Source organism: Callospermophilus lateralis, chromosome 17 (genome assembly GCF_048772815.1).
Source record: "Callospermophilus lateralis isolate mCalLat2 chromosome 17, mCalLat2.hap1, whole genome shotgun sequence".
Lineage (NCBI taxonomy): Eukaryota > Metazoa > Chordata > Mammalia > Rodentia > Sciuridae > Callospermophilus > Callospermophilus lateralis.
The window spans coordinates 62,307,804-62,329,915 of record NC_135321.1 but is presented as its reverse complement, the minus strand read 5'-3'; the positions used below and the strand labels follow the sequence as shown (position 1 = coordinate 62,329,915).

The following is a 22,112-nucleotide window of genomic DNA, read 5'->3' as shown; positions in this document are numbered from 1 at the left end:
GCAAGAAAAGGGAAATAGATGAAAGAAAAACAACAGAAAAAAATAAATGGAATAATTGAATACTAATATTGTTTTTAAAATATTTTGTTAGTTGTAGATAGACACAATACCTTTATTTATTTATTTATTTTTATGTGATGCTGAGGATCAAACCCAGTGCCTCATATATGGTAGGCAAGTACACCACCACTGAGTCACAACACCAGCCCCAAATACTTATTTTTTCATTATTTTTATATATGACAGCAGAATGCATTATAATTCATATTAAACATATAGAGCACAGTTTTTTTTATCTCTGGTTGTGTACAAAGTATATTCACACCAATTGCTGTCTTCATAATGTACTTTGGATAATGATGTCCATCACATTCCACCATCATTTCTAACCCCATGCCCCCTCCCTTTCCCTTCCTGGGAAGAGGGGTGAATACTAATATTTTAGTAATTATGTTAATGCTAGCTGTTTAAATATATCAAAAGATATCAACAGAGTGCAAAAATATGAGCCAATTTTATGTTGTCAATAAAAGACTCACTTCAAAATAACACAAAAGTATTTTAAAAGTAAAATGATAGAAAAAGATATACCAAGCCCTAATTAACAAAGAAAAAAGCAAAGTGGCTAGATATTTGGTCGATTTTAGAAAAGAGAAACCTGCTGGAGACAAAGAAGGACATAGCATATTGTTAAAAAGATGAATTGACCTGAAGATATAGCAATTCTAAAGGTGAATGCACGAAAAATCAGAGACTTAATATACATAAAGAAAATCTGATAGTGCTGAAAGTAGAAACAGACAAAGCCATAATTATAATTGAGAACTTTAACACTCTCTTTCAGGAGCTGATAGAAGTATTAGGGAGAAAAATCAGCATGATAATATATAGATCTGAAAACACAATCAGCCAGCAGATTATAATTGACCTGTACAGAATACTGCACATTTTCAACTGCTTATAGAATGTTCATACGGATAGACAAATATCTTGGGATATAAATCATGCCTCAACAAATTTAGAACTGAAATCATACAATGTTTATTACCTGACTATATTGAAATAAAACGAAAGATGAATAAGAGAAAAATAATTAGAAAAATCACAAAATACATGAAATTAAATAACAACTCATTTCTAAATAATCTATAAGTTAAAGAGAAAGTCTCACAGAAACAAAATACTACAGAACTAAATAAATGTTAAAATAATGTAAAATATTGGTATATTGTGAGGGTAAACCCAAGAAGGAAATAGCATTAAAAGTTTACACTAAAAATGAGAAATGTCAAATCAATAATCTATATTCCAATTCCAAGAAATTAGAAGAGTAAGATCTAAGCAAGTCAAAACTAATAAGTGAGAAAATACTAAATATAGGAGCAGAAATCAATTAAATTGAAAATTAAAATTAAAAGATATCAAAAATTGAAAAAATGTGATTATTAAAAATTTGGTAAATTCAATAAAACTGTGGAAAGACTGATGGAAATAAAAACAAAGAAATCAAATCAACTACAATGGGGAAGACAATATCACACCTATACATTTATTAATTTCACATCATGGAATATATAGACCAATTTCTGTAAAATTCCTAGCTACTAGATCTTAACAAAGTTAAAGTAGATCATATTAATATTCTTATAACAATTAAGGCAATTCATTTCATAATTTTAAAATGCACCCAAGATTCCTATGTTCAGATGATTTCACTAGAGAATTCTATCAAATAATTAACTCTAATTTTACATAATCTTTTCTAGAAAATGGAAGAGAAATTGCTTCCAAACTCATTTTACATATCAATATTAAGCTGCTACTCAAACCAAGCAAAGATAGTAAATAGCAATAATGAAGTAGCAGACCAATATATTTAGCAATAAGCAAAAAGAACTACATACTACATTCATTTAAAAGTTATTATGGGCATGCTCTATTTGTTAAATATTTGAAAACTAATAAATGTTATTCATCGTATCAACTAGCTTACAAAGAAAAAAAATATGGCATGATTATCTACATGACAGAGAGAGAGCACTTCAGAAAACTCAACACTCATTTATAGTAAAAACTCTCAGTGAATTAAGAAGAGAATTATTTCAAATTGATAAAGAATATCTATGATAAAAATCTAAATTAAACATAATTATTAAAGAATGAATGCTTTCCTTCCCCTTGAGACAAAGAATGAAGGAAAGATATCAACTCTGACTATTCTTTTAGGGGCAGCAGATAAATTGGTTTACTATTAAATTACTGGTGGGAATGTAAAATAATATAGTAACTCCATAAGTAGTTTGTACTCTGTAAAAGAAGCCTGCTTTTTTAAATGAACCAGAAATTTCATTTTCTTGAGCATTTATCACAGAGAAATGTATACTCATGTTGACACAAAAGCTAAACATATATGGTCATAGCAGTTCTATTTATAATACGTCAAAAATTGAGCACAACCTAAATATTCTTTGAAAGGAGAATAGTTATTCAAAGCATGATATTCCCATATCACAAAAATAATGCAATAAAATGAATGAATAATTGACATGCAGTAACTTAAATGGAATTTAAGAAAATATGATGAATGAGTAAAGTAATTCCAAAGAAGTACCACACAAATTATCCATTTATATAATTTTCTCTAAATAATAAAATTATATTGATTACTATTTGCTAGAGAGTGAAAATGAAGCATAGAGACTGTGTCACTCTAAAGGAGTAGCATAAAAATTCCTTGTGGTAGTGTTTCTATGTCCTGATTAGGATAATGATTACATGAAATCACATCTGACAGGGTTACACAGAACTGCATGTACACACACAAATGAAACTAATAAAGTCTGAAAAATCTCTAAGGTGGTTTGACACATTAATTATCTGCTTCTCAAGTTGCACTATAGTTATGCAAGTTGTTCCTAAATTGGCAACATGGCAAAGGTGCCACGAAACACCCTGCATATTTTTGTTTTGCAGTTCCTTTTATAATTAATTCAAAACTAAAAGTTAATAACAACAAAAAAAGTGGAATGACTCAGTTATTCTTCCTTGGGCAATATTCTTTGATGACTGAAACAATTAGAAATTTTAAGTTTTGGAAGGATCAAGAAAATTATCCTTATTAAATAGTTCAATAATGGCACGTTACCATTCAACTAAAACTAAACCAAATATAGCTCCTGTTTCTAAAGATGTGTTTTTATACCTTTATTTGTTTTCCTCATGAATTTTCCATTTTAATTTTCTGTCTCAAAGATTTCTTCATTTTGAAACACTTGTCTATTTATCTATATTACTTTATCTAATTTTTTATAATATTTCTCCCCCAAATAAAATTCAACTTTTGAGAATGACAGATCATTTTGCTTTTTGTAAGAATATTTAATAAAAGTGAGTAAATGGCTTATTATAATTGAATTGACCACATACTAAGAGAAAATATAACCCATTAACTTAATAAGTTAAAAGACACTGTTGTATATCTCCAAATAATCCACATTTTCTTTTAATTAATTTTGATTTTCTAGTTTCAAAAGATTTTAAAAGTAGTTATAAATTAGTTGGTTGATTGTAATCTCTTGAATATGACAATATGTACAGGATATGACTTTTTTGAAATTTTTCATATGGACAGAAGTGGCAGATAATGTTTGGGTAAATATAATTGTTTCTTAGTTGGCAATAGGTTCTACTAAAGGTCAAAAAATTTCTTTCTATCATTATATCTGAAACTATTATATTCAAAATATTCAAATAGAGAAAACATAGTCAATCACAAACATTTTTACTTAATGACTAGCCATGAAAATATTTGTAAACATCTGTTTTGTAACTCAATCTTCAATTAAAATTTTCAATTGAAATTAGGCAAATGAGTTTAAAAAATAGCCAGTTCCATGAGGAAATTTGAATATCTTTGCTGAAGATAAATCACATAATTTTTCTTATTCTGAAAAGAGGATTTCTTTTGTGACTTTTTTAAAAATGAGAAATTTATATTTCTTCTCTAGATTTACTTAATTGTGTGAGTGTGTGTGTGTGTGTGTGTGTGTGTGTGTGTCTGATTTTATTCTTGATAAACAGAATGGTCTAAGCTATTGATGTTTTATTATCCCAAACTTTTCTTTTCTCAAAATGGAAGAGATTAAGAAAAATAATCATACAAAGAAAGAACCTTGATAATGCTTTCATTTTTAAAAACATTTTAATTGATACACAATGATTGTACATATACATGATCTAGAGTGTGATATTTTAAAAATTTATTTTATTTCAGATATACATGGCAGTAGAATGTATTTTGACATGGTATACATATATGGAGTATAACTTCTTGTGTTTGTATAGGATGTGTGGTTACACTGGTTGTGTATTCATATATGAAAATAAGAAAGTTATGTCCAATATATTCTACTGTATTTTTTATTTCCATCACCCCTCCCTTCCCTTCACTCCTCTTCTTCTTGTCCAATGAACTCTTACTCTTCCCTCTTCTTATTGAGTGTTAGCATCCACATATCAGAGAGAACATTTGGCCTTTGATTTGGGGGGGATTGGCTTATTTCAGTTAGCATGATAGTCTCCAGTTCCATCCATTTACCAGAAAATGCCGTATTTTCATTCTGCTTTATGGCTTAGCTATTGGGAATTGAGCTGCTGTAAACATTGATGTGGCTACATCACTGTAGTATGCTGATTTTAAGTCATTTGTATAGATGCTGAGGAGTGGGATAACTGGGTAAAATGGTGGTTCTATTCCAAGTTTTCTAAGGAATCTCCATACTGGTTTCCACAGTGGTTGCACCAATCAGCAATGTTTGAGTATACCTTTTCCCCCACATCCTCTCCAACATGTATTGTTGCTTATATTCTTGATGATTCCATTCGGACTGAAGTGAAATAAAATCTCACTGTAGTCTTAATTTTAATTTCTCTCATTGCTAGAGAAGATGAAATTTTTTTTTTCATAAATGGTTGACCAATCGCATTTATTCTTCTGTGAAGTGTCTATTCAGTTCTTTTGACTAATTATTAAATAATTGTATTATTTGCTTTGTGGTGTTAAGTCTTTTTAGTTCTTTATATATACTGGAGATTAAGCTTTATCAGAGCTACAGGTGATAAGGATTTTCTCCCTTTTGGTAGGCTCTCTTTACCTTCTTGGACTGTGATATTTTGATACATTAAGCAATAGGAAGTGATCAATCAGGGTAATTAGCATCCATCACCTCAAATATTTTTTATATCATTATGTTGGGAACATTCCAAATTTTCTCCTCTAGATATTTAAAATACACAATAAATTATTTACTGTGGTTGCCCCACTCTGTTATACAGCACTCAAACTGTATCTCATTATCTAATTCTATCTTTTACCTGTTAACCAATGCTTCTTAATCTCCACCTTCTGGCCTCTGGTAACCATTATTGAACATTCTACTTTATTTTATTAAACTTTTTCATATGTGCAGAACCATGAAGTATTTTTTTGTGCCTATATTATTCTATTTAATATAACATTCTCCAAGCTCACTCATGTTGCTGCAAATGACCAGGTTTCAATCCATTTTACATGTAAATATTATTCCATTATGTTACATACATGTACATTAATACATCACATTTTCTTTCTTCATACATCTGTAGATGGACATCTTGGTTGAGTCCATCTTAGTGATTATAAATAGTACTGCTGTAAATGTGGGAGCAAAAATATCATTTTGGCATGGTAACTTTTATTCCTTTGAACATATGTCTATCTTTTCCATATTGTTCAAGATGTGGACAGCAAAATGAGTATAATCTTCTGTGATTTTTGTAGGGCTATATCAAGTTCATTGTGACATTTCTCATATATATTTTTATATTGTAATAAATACTACTAATGTAAAGAAACATAGCTTATATCTCCTTTTGCAATATAAATCTCAATCATTTATTTAAATAACATTACTCACAAGTAGTATGAATCCAATTAGGATTTGAGTTGCTTTAATAGTTCCTTCACCTTCAAATAAACCAAAGTAATTATTCCATACTTTTTGCAAAAATAAACAAACCAACCTCTTCATCTTTTAAATTCAGAGTAGCTTCCATATAGAATGTGGTGCCATGTAGAGGATGTAGGTTGGTTTGTAGAGATAGGTGGATTATTCCCATCTAAAATTCATAATATGTATAATGATTCACCTATCTGTAATCAATAATAAATTGTATTATACATTAGGAGTATTAAAATGAACCCAGAAATAGCATATACCACCACTTTCATCAGGTTTTGGACCCTGTTGATGTATAAATATGTTTTTTTTCATCTAACAATCTCATTTTAATATTGATTGTGCTATTTTTCCTCTTTGGTTACCCATTTAACTTTTGGGAATTGTAGCCAATATCCAGGATGGCATTCAATTCTTTCATCATTTTCTAGTGTTCATAGCCTTTTGTTCTCCTAAATTGTATCAGTTTGTGTTTGTTACCAATAGATATGGTAGATGTAACGGCAAGTGACTTATATATTGCCTCCTTCCTTTTAAAGCACTTGTGTTAAAATCTACATGCTATTCTGTAAGGATACTCAAGCAACCAATATGGAGAAGTCCTAGTGGTAAGGGACTTGAGCCTTTCTGCAATGAATAGGAATGGAAGCCTTCTGACAATAATCATGTTTTTATAGGATCCTCCAAACTCTGTCAAGATCTCAGATGACTACAGCCTTAGCCAATTAATTAAATACAATCACGGGAATATTTTATGCTTTAAGTATTCAGTCAAGTTAAGCTAAACTCTCCCCAGATTATTTCCACAAATAATCTGAAAAACAATAAATATTAATTAAATTTTAATCTCTAAAATCTTTAAATTTTAATTTAATTTGATCTTTCCCACCTGCATGCATTTCTTTTCTTCTGATGTCATCTCTCTCCTGTGTGCTTAGCTGCTGAATGTTGACATATCTCTGAGTAAGTGTTAGCTGGAAATCTTGGTGTTGGCTGGCCCCAGTTTAAGGTGAGGCTTCTGACAGGATAATTCATACTCACAAGACAGAACATCTGGTGAAAGTTGGAGGGGTGATTTTCTGGGTCTACAGGGAGATGGAAAGCATGAAGGAGCACAGGTTGCTTGTGCTAATTTAAAAATAGTGCACATTCTTAGGAAAGGTAGTCCATGGTAGCTCTCTCTCCCTCTGCATTGGGCCCACAGCCACTCCTCCATGTGACTATCCCCATCACTTCCTTTCATTCCTTTCCTCACTCCCCTGACAGCTACCAAATTATATAAGGAATACTGCCTTTTGTCCTTATTGTGATAGCTTTTTAAAATCTGTTGTTACTATAAGTAAAAACTCCAGGAATTTGATAAAATCAAACTACTTTATCTTGTTTAAATTAAAAAGAAAAGAAAGTTTTAAAAAATAGGACAAATAAAAGGGTCTGTTCAGACAACTTCCTGGGCACACATAGAGGTGAAGTTGTGAGGGTCTAGGGCACTTCATGAAATGCACAGACTTTCTGTGCCCTGAGTCTGTGAGAGCTTTCCAGTGCAGTGTGGATCTTAGGGATAGGGTTTACCCACAAGGGGTTCTGTCAGGTGTCTAGCAATTGGAATGCAGAGAACTGCTGCCTGAGAAAGCTGGCCCCCCACAATGGGACCCAGGAGAAGGCAGCTAGAGAGAGCCCATATCCCTCACTGGTAACAAAAACCACTACCTCTGTGTCCCCAGAGTTCCCTGCAGGCATCTGGGCCTTTCTTTCCTCTGTCTTGCTCAGCACATTTGGAGTAACTTTCACAGTGCTCAGCTGCTCTATGGAGACAAATGGCACATTCAAATTTGGAGGTTACATACTTTGAGGCTGAAGATGATTTGTGAGAAAGTCTTGGATTCTCTTGCTTCAGCTCCCTCTGGAACTCTCTAGAAGACTCTGATCATTTTATTTCATTTCTTTTTTAAAAAATGTGTTCCAATTAGTTATACATGACAGCAGAATGCATTTTTACTTATTGTACACAAATGGAGCACAAATTTTCATTTCTCTGGTTATACATGTTGCAGAGTCACGCCATTGGTGCAATCATACATATACATACAGGAAATTTCTTATTCAAACAAAAGAGGACCTAATATATCTATGATCATTTTCCCTCAATGGAAGCTCAAGGTAGATGCTGTGCATCTTAAAGATATTTGTTAATGCTTATCTATAAGAGCAAATTTCAATAAAATTTACCAAGAACTTTCGCAGTTCTTAAGATTTATGAGAAACTCTTGGATTCTCTTGCTTCAGCTCCCTTGGAACTCTCTAGAAGATTCTGGTCATTTTGTTTCATTTCTTTGTTTTAAATTTGTTCCAATTAGTTACACAAGAAAACAGAATATACACAATTATACATTTGCAAAAAATACCACCAGATTAGATTAAAAAGGACATAGTCAATATAATTTTTTTAAGTTAGATACTCAAATTTCTCCAAGAAGTAAAAAGACTGAGAAGTTTCCTAATTTGCAAATACAAATTTTCATGAAAAAGGAATGGTGTCACAGAGGTCAGAACTTTGGACCTTAAAGAAGTACTCTAAGCTCCTATTTTCTCCAAGAAGAACAATGGCATAAATATTAATATAGATTTAAAGTAGTATATTTACTTACATAATTTCAAAGAATTCCTTGCATATTTAGTATTAATTAATACACATAGATTTCCTGTAGATGAATTGCTTTTTGTTAATGAATAATTCACATATATATAAAATAATTTCCCAAGAAATTATGAAAAATTGCTTTGAATGCCTATGTTTATTGAATGATAATGCAACATTTAATCATTGGTGGCGATATTTGCTTCAAAATTTCACAAATTACCATAGTTCATTTTTATGCATTTTTATTTATACAATGGATTAATGTTTATGAGGCATCAAAATATGCAATATCTATTCCCATTTTTTTCCTTTGCAAAGTCAAGAATAACCTGAATTTAATTATATTTTTTATGATTTTATCATATAGCTTTCAAATAAGGTAATTTGCCATGTTACCCATGTATCACATTAGCATCTTTTATTCATTATCAGTCAAAGTTCATATATAAGAAGAATATTGTGTTATTACAAATTATGCTAAATATTAAAATTGACATTTGATATTTTAAATTGTAAAATGGAGTTTGAGCTCTATTTTACTTTAGTAAACATCCTTAGCCAGCCTTTGACAGCCCAAGGATTATGGAAATTACAAGTGTGATAAATACTTTGGAGATACTATCTGACTGATTAATTTTGGGGAAACAATTTTTATTTATAGAAATTAAATTTATTATAGAGTAGAAATAAATACTTTCTTAAAATCAATCAGGAAACTGGCACAAAGGAAAGGTTCACTTCAGTTTATTACACTAGAAACCCAGGGTTTAGATTCAGTGCACCAGTTATCAAAGGTTATGCATGGAAACTTTGGAAAAATACCATCCCACACAATTCCTAAAGAATTTCCTAAGAAGTGAACTCAACTAAATAAGACATTATTCGACCAATGATCAGAGAGATACATTTAATATATGAATTTAAATTTCATGTCAAAGTTTATTTGGGAATTTCATATTGTCAGTACCCTTCAGACAACATTTAGATTATTTTGAAGCCTTTTTTTCCTCTTTGTTTCCATTTGCATTAAAAGTTTTTATTAGAGAAATTCAGAGCAAAAAAACGAAGATATCACTCAACTTTCAAATGAATATTTCCTGCATACACATATATATAGGTCATGAGTTTTGAAAAAAGAGTGTTCCTGTGGAAAATTAAGCACAATACAAAACCATTAAATTACTTATATATTCAATGAAGATGAAGTAAGGCAGTAGCTTATTGGCAAAGGATTAAAGAGGACAGTAAATGTGGAGTAATGGAGGAAGAAAGGGACAGGCCTGAAAAGGAAAATGTCTAATAGACTATGGGAGTAGTCTTTTTCTTTTGTTCTTTTATTTTCAACTTTATTTGACAAATATAATTTTATATGTTTATGATTTACAATATGGCTAATGCAAGCTAATTAATATATGTATTACCTCACATCTCCTTTTTTGTGTAGAAAATACTCCAAAACCTCTCTCTTAGCAATTTTCAAGTATACAAATATTGTTATTAACTCTGGTCACAGTGATGTATGGGAACAATAATTTCTTCTGATATCCTTTCAAAAGTTTCCCTTAGATACATTTAACTCCTTTATTCACTTGTAAATCATATATTTACTAAACATGATTATTTTTAAGAAGTTAAACTGTAAAAATACCTTGGAAAGTAGTCACATCCAAAATGCTTGTGAAATTGTAGGGTGGAAAGCAGCTTCCACAAAAAGCATTTATGAAGTATTGAGCAGATGAAGTATTGAGATGAAGTATTGAGCAGAAATGAGTATAACATGATAAATAAGTATCAAGAGGAACTTTGTGAATTATGAAGCACTCCTATATATCATAAAAGATACAAAAAATGTATGAACATCCTGCTGTGAATTAAGATTGGATTATTATTTATAGTACACTTATGAATTAAATATGGGGAGACATTCTCAGAAATACACCATTATGTGTTTTCATTATTGTTTAAATATCATAGAGTATACTTACAGAAACTTAGATGGTATAGGTTCATAACTTGACATGGCCTTTTGATTCAATGAAGAGGCAGTAAGCATGAGGCTTCTGCTGTGTAACACAGCAAAAAGATTCACAGTAAACTTTTAATGTGTGTGTGTGTGTGTGTGTGTGTGTGTGTGTGTGTGTGTGTTTAGAAGAATTAAACTAAAAGAATGATAAAAATTGGGATTTCACCTAGGATGTGTAAGGCTGTATGTTTGATCTTCAGAACCTATACACAAAGGGTAGGGAGAGGAATGATTAAAAAAAAGAGAGAGAGAGAGAGAGAACACAGTTATTAAAACCCAACCTAGTTCTTCCTATAAAAATTAAAATTATTTATATCTTTATACTTTTTCTATAATAGAAAGTGTGAAATTTTTTATATCACATGATTATTATTTTAAAATATTATCATTATTTTGCAAGATTAAAATATTCCAAACTATGTTAGTTTATATGTCTTGGCTTCTAAATAGTACAGGTTAGCACATATCTAGATGTTCTTTGTTTCTCTAAAGTGCAGATTAAATGATATAAACTGTCAATGATATTCATTTTAAATATGATTTCTCATATTAAGAATCTTTTAGCTTAGTGCATGCTTAAAATCCTAGCAGTTTGGGAGGGTGAGGCAGGAGTTTTTGCATGCTTAAAGCCAGTCTCAGCAACTTAGCAAGGCCTAGTGAGACCCTATTTCAAAATTAAAAATTAAAAAAAAAACAGCTGGGGATGTGACTCAGTAGTGTTTCAATCCACAGTACCCCCCCAAAAATAACATCTTTTATAATCATTACTTTGCCTCTCATTTGCATGTATTTTCTATTAGTATAATGCTTAGATTTTTTTAAGACTATTGGACACATGCCATAGTTGTTTAACATTCATTAAAGAAAGAAGTCGTCAATTTTTGAATATCTGTTTCTGTTTCCTTCCTGGTAGTTATATGTATATGGCTATGATCTTTGACTCTGCATAAACTCAGAAGTCTATTCTCAATATTGTTTAAATGTGAAAGCTTTTTCTTTAATAACAACACTCCTATTTTCCTGCCACTATTTCCAGTTTGGGGGCTCAATCTCTGAAGTCTGTGAATTTCCTTGTTTTGTTTGAATATCAAATATCCAAAGTTCTTGAAGACTCAACTCCATATTACAAGAGTTATGCTTTATTAGGTGACTATTTGTATCCTGGTCAGGCAGTTATATTGGATTTAGTAGTGTCTTAAATTTTATAGCAAAAAGAAATCACAGATTTTAAATTCTTATATTGATTTTCTAAAATACTTGGTTAAAATTGCACTTAAGGGGCTGTGGATACAGCTCAGTTGGTAAAATGCTTCCCTCACATGCATAAATACCTGAGTTTAATCCCCAGCACCACACACATATGCACACAAAAATGCATTTAAGAAGATATTATGTAAAATTTAAAAAGATAGACCAGGTTTTATCCACTTAATAATTGTGGGAAAAAAACTGTAAATCACAATGACAATCAGGATAAATACTATCAAACACTTAAGAGGAAAACCTATTTTCTATTCAAGTTACACATTCCCAATTATGTTTTTATTATATTTCTACTAATGTTACTAAAAATGAAAAAAATATTTCATGTATAATCACTTAGACATAAATAAACACTTATCTTGAAATTTTGTTCACTTAATTTATGACCCCTGATTTACACAGAAAGTTAAATTTTTTATTTGCTTTTCACAGTGAACTCTCTTAGCGAGGCCCAAAGCAGCTTGCCAATTAAATATGCTATTATATAAATAGTATAGCTACAGTTTTGCTTGTTGTTGCCCCTCAATCTGCTTCTAAATAAATATGGCTGTGGCAAATTAAAATCCAAACAGAAAATAAAGCCTCATTCTTTATTCTCAAAAAAAAATTAATAAAAGTATGTTATATTAAAAGCCTTAACTAGCAACATATTCATTCACTACTGTTATCAACTATTATGTACCATACCTAAAATGATGTGCTATTCTTTTATATACCTGGAGGCACAGCAGGGTTTTTTTACACCAGCATCACACACACACATGTATAATGGATTGTGCTATGACATTTTGATGACTGCAATGTCACTGGGCCAAAGTATTCAGCTGCATTATATTCGTATGAGACAACCATCATACATGTAGTCTTTTGTTACCTGAAATGTTATGTAGCAATGACTGTATTTTGATTTAAAGAAATATTGGGAAGAAAAATTGTGAAATTTAGACTGAACATACTACAAAGGTTGAGAACTGAGACAAAATAAATTCTAGATAAATTGTAATAATTACTATGTTTTAAGACTAGGTGCTAAGATGTGTGTTTTTCATCTGTATAAGTGGCATTATATCATAATATGGCATTTTATCTAATACCACCAATGATATAGGTAATGAGAAGTGCAAGGTTTCATCTGCATCTATTAGCTTCTTCCATAGGATCTCTTTTTATAGTTATTTCTTCTTTATGCCAATTATTTGCACTAATATACCATTGTTTCTCTCTTCTCCTTTTAATATCTTCTATAAATATAAGCTCTGAACCTCCATTTCCTTAATTAATACCTTTAAATATGAAATGCTTATAATAAACATTTCTACACCTGGTTTTTATTAAAATGAACTAAATATTCTCTTTCTAATTCTCATAGAAATATTCTAAGTGCAACATATAATTAAATATTCTATGTTAAGTGAAGCCACAGGTAGAAACTTACTGTATTCCTATGAATATGTCAGATTACAATAGAATTAAGTTATTTACAAGGTAAATTTTAATTTTAAGAATTTTATTATGTTATTTGCTGCTAAAAAGAAAGTGGATAGTTCTTGGTTTCTGATTAACATATTTAATGCTAAAAATTTTAAATTATTCTAATATCATACCTTATAAAAGAGGTACTATATTATTCTAAGTCAAATAATTTTAAAAACCAAATAAAAATTTTAAAATGCTATTTATAATACATGTTTGTGTATCTAATATTATTGTTTTTTTTAATCCTTCTGAAAAATCTATCTATCTAAAGATTACAGTACCTCAAAGCTAAACAGCTTCCTTTGATTTTTGGAGCTACTTATTCTTTGTATGTCCTTTATATGTGTTAGTATTCACAGTGCTTGTGTTTAACACAAGAAAACAGACATATATGAAAGAATGAAGACTTTCCTTCTTTGGAAAGTCTAACTATATTGTTAAAGTTAACTATATTGTTAAGTTTAGCAATGTAAAATTCAAGGACACATAATTTTTTTTCTTATTAGCAGAATGTCAGATTTCATCAGCTTTAAAATATTTGGGCATAACATCTCCTTCATTAAACCTAAATTTAAAATATTTTAGAAGAAACCATCACTTTTTTAATCATGATATTTAGTGTGTTTCTACTAATTTACTTTGGTGTTGAAGGACTGTTTTCTGTAATCCCAGTTACTGCTGCTTTGTGAACAAGCTGCACTCCTGGAGGCCTTCAAAAATGACTTTGTTCCCTCCACACTGCCTATGCACACCTGCTCTGTGTGCTGTGTCTCCAGCCCTTGGGTGAAATATAGGGTACCCATGGCCTACATGCTTATGCTTAGATAAGGAAAAGTCCACTGGCAAATAAACTAAAAAAAAAACACTTCTTAAAAGACGAAATACAAATGGCCAAGTACATGAAAAATGTTCACTATCACTAGCAACTGACCCTAATTACATTGAGACTTTATCTTATCTTGTTAGAATGGCAATCATCAAGAATACAAGCAATATTTAATTGTGTATACATACCACATTTTCTTTATCCATTCATCTGTTGAAGGGCATCTAAGTTGGTTCCATAATCTAGCTCTTGTGAATTGAACTGCTATAAGCATTGATGTGGCCGTGTCACTGGAGTATGCTGATTTTGAGTCCTTTGGGTATAAACCATGAAGTAAGATAACTTGATCAAATAGTGGTTCCATCCAAGTTTTCTGAGAAATCTCCATACTGCTTTCCAAAGTGGTTTCACCAATTTGCAGTCCCACAAGCAATGTATGAGTGTACCTTTTCCCCCACATCCTCGCTAACACTTATTGTTGCTTGTATTCCTGATAATTACCATTCTGACTAAAGTGAGATGAAACCTTATAGCAGTTTTGATTTGCATTTCTCTAATTGCTAGAGATATGGAATATTTTTTCATGAATTTGGTGATTGATTGTATATCTTTCTGTGAAGGGTCTGTTCAGTTCCTTAACCCATTTATTGATTGGGTAGGGGTTTTCTGTTTTTTGTTTTATTTGGTGTTAAATTTTTGAATTCTTTATGTATCCTGGAGATTAGAGCTCTAACAAGAAGAGTAAAATTATGGCATTTGTAGGTAAATGGATGGAGTTGAAGAATATCATGCTAAGTTAAATAAGCCAATCTCAAAAAACCAAAGGCCAAATGTTTTCTCTGATATGCGGATGCTGATCCAAAATGTGGGGTGGGGGGCTAGGGATGAATGGAGTAACTTTGGATTGGCAGAGGGGAGAGAGAGGTGTGGGGATGGGAAGGATGATGGAATAATATGGACATTATTATCCTTATGTACATGTATCATTATATGAACAGTGTAATTCTGCATTGTATACAGCCAGGGAAAGGAGAAGTTGTGCTCTATTTATGTACAATGAGTTGAAATGCATTCTGCTATCGTTTATAACTAATTAGAACAAATTTTAAAAATATAAATGACAATAAATGCTGGTAAGGATGTGGGGAAAAAGAATCTGATTTTACATTTTTGGTAGGATTGTTATTTGTACAACAACTATGACCCTGCTATGCCACTCCTTAGTATTTATCCCAAAGTAATATCGTCATCATACCATAGTGACACATCTATAGCATGTTTATAGCAGCTCAATTCACATTAGTTAAACTATGGAACCAGCCTGTGTGTTCATCAATGGATTAATTGATAAAGAAAATGTGGTATACATACCCAAAGGAGTTTTATTCGGTCATATAGAAGAATGAAATTATGTCATTTGCTGGTAAATGGATGGAACTTCAGAACATTATTCTAAACAAAAAAGTCAAATTCAGAAAGATTTTATGTTTTCTCTCATATGTGGAAGCTAGAGAAGAAAAAGAGAAAGAAAGGTTGGGGGAAATCTCACAAAAATCAAAGGGATATCTGCTGACCAGGGGATGGGAGGAGGCAAGAAAAAGAGGAAATTCTGGGTAATGATATTGGTCAAATTATATTGGTACACTGTGTGCATTCTCAAATATTAGCAACAAATCACACCTTTATGTTCAAATATAAAGCATCAATAAAATATATGAACAAAATATGCTGGGTTTTGTATGGAAATAAAAGATGTCCTATCTTGAAAGACATGTTAAGGGCTTGAAAGCTCATGTCATGTGTCATACCTTAGAACTTTATTGATTTTATCAGGGAAAGATGAGGGCTCTCAACTGCCAAGGGAAGGTAGGGAATCTCCTCTGCTCATGGAATTATTCTTTTTTAATGCCAGGTGTTTAGTTAAGTGTGAAAAATATTTAGAGTACTGTAATATTGAGTCATAAATCACTGTAATGAAATAATTTTAAAATATTATTTATTTTGACAATCTGAAAAATTATTTAAACAGTTTAGATTCCATAGTAAACAGTTTTTAATAAAACAGCATTTTAAAGTATTTTCCATGTGCCACTATTCATAAAAAAATAGTGTCTTAAGTAAAATTTCAAAATTAATCAAAATTCATTGCTTGAATTTGACATTTATATGTTCTGACTGGAGTTCAGAAACTCTGCACAAAGTAAGCAATATTGTTAATATTTTCAGAGACTCGAATATATAGTATCATAAATAAGGAACAATTTGTCTTTACAGAGCTGCTTAGGAGTTTGGAGTGTGGAAAACATGGCACTTTAGCACTCAAAAGCAATTCTCCAATGAACACATGCGTTAAACACTTATACACAAGAAAAATAGAACACTGAATTAAGAATCATGAAACTTTACAAAAGAATGAATGAAGGGATCAAAAAATGTGGAATATATCCACAATGAACTTTTATTTAGCCACAAAGAAAAATAAAATTATGTCACCTATGGGAAAATGAATGGAATTAGAGAACATTATTTTAAACAAAATAAACCAAATTCAGAATGTCAAAGGTCCTGGGTTTTCTCTCACATACAGAAGATAGAGAGAAAAAAGGAAAAGAAAGGTGAGAGTTAGGGATCTCATGAAAATTAGAGGAAGGTCAGTAGAAGACAGGGACCAGAGGATGGGAGGAGGGAAGGAGGAAGAAAGGGTTGGGGGTGATTGGGTCAAATTATGTTGTTATATTGTATGCATGTATGAATATGTAACAACAAATCTTACTATTATGTAAAACTGTAATGCAACAATAAAAATATGGAAAAAATTCTGAGTGTTGGGGTTATCAACTGAGGAAAAGATTTAAGTGTTTTAGCTGTGCTTGTATATCCGCAGTTGACTGACACACATGCACTCGCGTGAGCGCACACACACATACACATCACCTGCACATATATGCACAAAAGGCTTATCACAGAATGAGAATTTATTCTTTGAGGGAACAATTATTTTAACTTTTAAAAATATACCTTTATTTTGGTGAAAATTTTTAGACTTATAGAAAAGTAATAAAAATCAATTTTGCATATATTTCTTATTTTCTTCTTATGTTACCTCTCCCAGGATGCTTTTGTCAAAATTAAAACAATAACATTAGTATATTACCATTAACTTAACTGCACACTTAATTTGGATTTCAATAGTTTACCAGTTTTTGAAATTTTTCCTTGTATCAGGATCTAATCCAGAATACCATTGCATTTATTGTTTTGCATTTAAAAAAAAAACAATGATTTATGTCCATGAAGTCTTGATCCATGTTTTGTTCCTGCCATTTTCAACCAATTCGTATTTGAATTGCCAACTTTACCCTTAGGATATTATGATGATGACAGCATAACTCATAACAGTGATGGCAGTTTATTTTTAGCCAATCTTTTCCCTGAAACATTTTTATTTTATAATAGAATGCATTTTCACATATTGTACACAAATGGAGCACAACTTCTCATGCCTCTGGCTGTACATAGTGCAGAGTCACTCCAGTGATTTAAAGTAGTTTTAATTTGCATTTCCTGAAACATTTTTAATGCAGCCGAGATTTTTTTTAACATGGATTTTAAGAACACTGGAAGATAATGAAGCATCTGAATACTACTGAGGCTTGGTAATGTGTGTAGGATAACCAAATGACTTGGGGAGGGTTTATATTTCCACAATTCTCAATTTAGTGCTAGCATTGCCCATTCTTTCTTGCCACATAGAACGCTTTCCCTTGAGGGTACATCTATATCTATTAATAACACAATTTACAGAGGTGTATTTTTCCAGGAAAAATTTAAAATGCTGAAATTATAGTTAATACATTGCAGAATAAATCGAAGAAATACAATATTCTACAGTCCCAGCTCTCCAATTCTTCTGCCTCCACTTCTGACTGTGCATAACATTTCTTTCTTTGCTAAACTATTTCCTTTGAAAGTTGATATTGTTTTTCATCTGACAACAACTTTGCTTTAAACTTTTACTTTCTTTAAGAAATCACTTTTATGCTCTGGATCCTGCCTTTAAGTTCATATTTATAAGAGTAAAACAAGCTCAAAAATGTACGTAATACACATCTTACTTATTAGGAGAATGTCTTTTAAAAGTTATGTACCTCTGCCAGGCATGGTGGCATATGCCTGTAATCCTAGTGGCTAGGGAGGCTGAGGCAGGAGGATGGAAATTTCAAAGCCAGCCTCAGCAAAAGTGAGGTGCTAAACAACTCAGTAATACCCTATCTCTAAATAAAATAAAATATAGGGCTGGGGATGTGACTCAATGGTTGAATGCTCCTGAATTCTATCCCCAGTACCCGCCATGCCTCCCACCCAAAAAGAACATACCTCTAACTTTCTAATAGAATATTGAAAATTTTTAATGTGGCAGTTCCATTTGTCATGTTTTTTGTGGAGGGGGGAATCCCAGGGATTGAACTCAAGGGCCCTTGACCACTGAGCCACATCCCCAACCCTATTTTGTATTTTATTTAGAGACAGGGTCTCACTGAGTTGCTTAGCACCTCACTTTTACTGAGGCTGGCTTTGAACTTGTGATCTTCTTGCCTCAACCTCCCAAACCACTGGGATTATAGGTGTAAACCACAGTATATGGCTGTCATTATATTTTAAATGGCCTGATCAAGCAAAGAGAAATGCAAGAAATATTCCACCAGTATCATTTCAATTCTTTGAATACAGCTTCTGCTTTATTCTTTTTTCTTTCCTAGAAAAAAGAAATTTTGAGCATTCCTGCATATCTCTTATGATTTTGTTTATTTTCCTCTATGCTTATTTTGTCTTTGTGGTTCCTTTTAGATATTTTCCTTTAATCTGCCATGTTTTTCAATAATCTAATAACATCTTCTTTTAAATTCATCTATTATTATAATTTCAGATATTATTAGACTTTTTAGTTAAAAATAACTATTTGTTTTTTAAAAAATTCCCATTATCTTTAAAAATTCCTCTATTTTTTCTGTTCCCTGAATATATTGATCAGTTGTGTTAAAGTTCTTGTCTACATAGTCCATAGCTGAGCTACCCCAGGACTCTGTTTCTCATGGATCTTTTTTATCAATTATGTTGTCTCTCCTCTTTACATTTTTGTATTTTAAAAGACTGGCAAGATTCACATATAACTTTTAATATCATTTATATACTTGTCAACAGAGACAGCAATAACAAGGTGAAGCTTTCTAACAGGAAATCTGCAACACAGAGTTCTCTCTCCCTTATGGCACCAGCATCATATTTAAATTTACATTATTTTTTTTAAGATAGATATTCAGTTACTCCCAGAAACATTGCATTTGGTCAGGTTTGGTTTGCAGTTTTAGCAGCCAGTTTTAGCAGGTTTTACTGAGGTTTGGTCTTCTCTCTAGTTCACCTCTGCTCCTGGGGTTCAGTTCCATCTGGAGGTTCTCCCTGAATGATAATGGAAGACGCACTTTTTCTTTTCAATTTACCCTTGATATAATCAGCCAACAATATCAAAATCCCACAATCCCCTCCCTTCCCATAGATGGCTAGATGTGTGTTTCAAGGCCTTCAATTCCACCATTCTTACCTCCTCCCCCTACACTGCCTCACTTGCTCCATAACCATGAAGGTGGGCTCTTTCTATCAGACATAGAATGTGGTAGCCAAATTATTGTGGAATAGATTTCAAAGAAACATGAATAGCACAAAATTAAGGAGTATAGTGAACCCCCAAGGGCAGAGTGCTCAGGGAACTCTAAGTTTCTATTGAAAGTCAGTGGTTGATATTGACTGAGTACACACACTCCAAAAATGTAGGAAAGTTTGCAGAAGGATTTTAGAATTCAGAAGGGTTTCCATGTGGCAATTGGTAGTTTTAATTGATTCTTATTAATATGAATGATTTCACCTGTCACTAAACAAAATATATGAAAATGAAGTCTTATTTTCCGCTGACGGTGTCAAAGATACCACAAAAAAAAATTTTTGGAAAATTTCTGGAGAAAAGTCAGTCTGTTGGATGGCCATCAGGAGGTAGCTTCATTTTGAGGCAGAGTTTCCCCTTTTTATGTTTCTTGGGTCACATTTTAAAGCATTACTCAATGTCTGCCTTACAAATATTATGTAACTCTTAGGCAAAACAAATAAATTCATATGTAAACATCAATCATGTAATTTATAAGCAACAAATATGTGTATTTTATATGAATAAAATACGTGAAAATATTCTTTTCATTTAATGTGGTATATGGTATAATTTTACCATCTATTAACTCACTAGTAAAAATAATCTCTATGATTTTATATACTCTATTTCCTTTACTAGGTTTCAGGCTAAATAGAGTGGAGTTACCATTAAGTAAATCTAGAAAGTAATTTCCAGTGATGACCGCAACTTCTACCATCATGAAATGTTCCTTTGGCACTGCTGCCCAATATGGTGGCTTCTAGCTACCTGTGTGGCTGTTGAGAATTTGAATGGTGGATGGCAAAACTCAAATAAAGTACTGAGTTTTGGTTTTTGTTTGTTTGTTTTTATCCTATTGAGTTTTAGGTAAATTAAACTTAAATTTAAAAGGCCACAGGAGGTCAGTGAGTAGCACAGATGTAGAGTGACCTTACCAATTAGCGTTGTCTGAAATGACATTTTACAGAAGCCAGATTCTACTCTTGACTTAAAAGAAAGTATACAGAGTTCAAATTCAAAGGTGCTTCCTCATTTAGGTAAGTTTTCCTAAAATGGAGAAACTTCAATTCAGAGCAACAAATTCTGAGTGAGATATTTAATACAGTGCAATTGACCGTGCAAAACCTAGAGGCAAAAAGTATGCCTCACAAAAAGTACCAAAAGTGGGTAGAAAGATTTATCAGATAGGACTCCCTCCTAAGATTGGTTCCTTTCAGTTATTCGTTGAAGGTTTCAAGGAGGCTGAATATTGGCTTAGGAAATTTGAAGGTGATTCTTTGCCTGAGAATATTAGAAAACAATTGTTTTGGATTACATCATCAGAAATATAAACAAGGCAAATGTTAACTGATAAGCTCAGCTATGAAAAGGATAAATGTAAAAAGGACTCAAACTGGATCAATGATAAAGAATTACTTATTAAAATAGTTGCAATTGATAAGGGTCTAGCATTTCCTTTTAAACATCCTGAATGGAGAACATATCCATATCCTTCCTCAAGCAAAAGTTCCTTTTCTGAAGAAGTCAAAAACTTGGTTCTCCCATGTATTTAGGACATGAACTTTGTGCAAGATCTTTATGAACTTTTTAATACTCATAAGTTTTGACAAAGCTTTTGAAAGTCAGATGTTTGTAATGAGGGGTCAGATCTTAAATCTTGCTCCACACTGAGAAAAGGGAAGAGTCTTGGTCATCTAGTACAAATGCCTGTGTGATGTGGAGCACAGGAAAGGGGGAAGTCAGGGTTGCATTACTCAGTTGGGCAGTTCCTTTATCCAGACCTTCCATTGCAAGAAGCCATTTTTTTTCCCTCGGGATAGCAGGTGAAACAACCCTTGGACATTATTACAGCAATGTAATCTGCTGTTCAGAACTCCAGGTGCAAAAACTTCAAATAATTTAAGTTACTTTAAAAAGATTACATTTTGAATGTAATCAAAACTTTACAGTTTTTGCCAAATATTAAATGTCTATAGCAGGGAAGAAGTAATAAATCTTCTACATTGTATTTTTGTAGAAAATTTGCATTTTGTGTTTTTGTTAGTTTAAAAGGTAAATTCGTGGTTTACACAGCTAGAGTGACTAAATTACTGTATAATTCCAAGTAGAAAAAAATAGATATTTGTTGACTTTGAATATAATAACTTTTTCTCTATTTTTTAAGCACTCAGAAGAATGTTCTTGTTAAC

At 31.7% G+C, this 22,112-nt stretch overlaps 1 pseudogene; it reads left to right on the top strand.

The window, feature by feature from the left end:
• Window positions 1–14,553: 14,553 nt before the first annotated feature.
• Window positions 14,554–21,750, top strand: LOC143382696 (phosphatidylinositol 4-kinase type 2-beta pseudogene; annotated as a pseudogene).
• The last annotated feature ends 362 nt before the right edge of the window (window positions 21,751–22,112 follow it).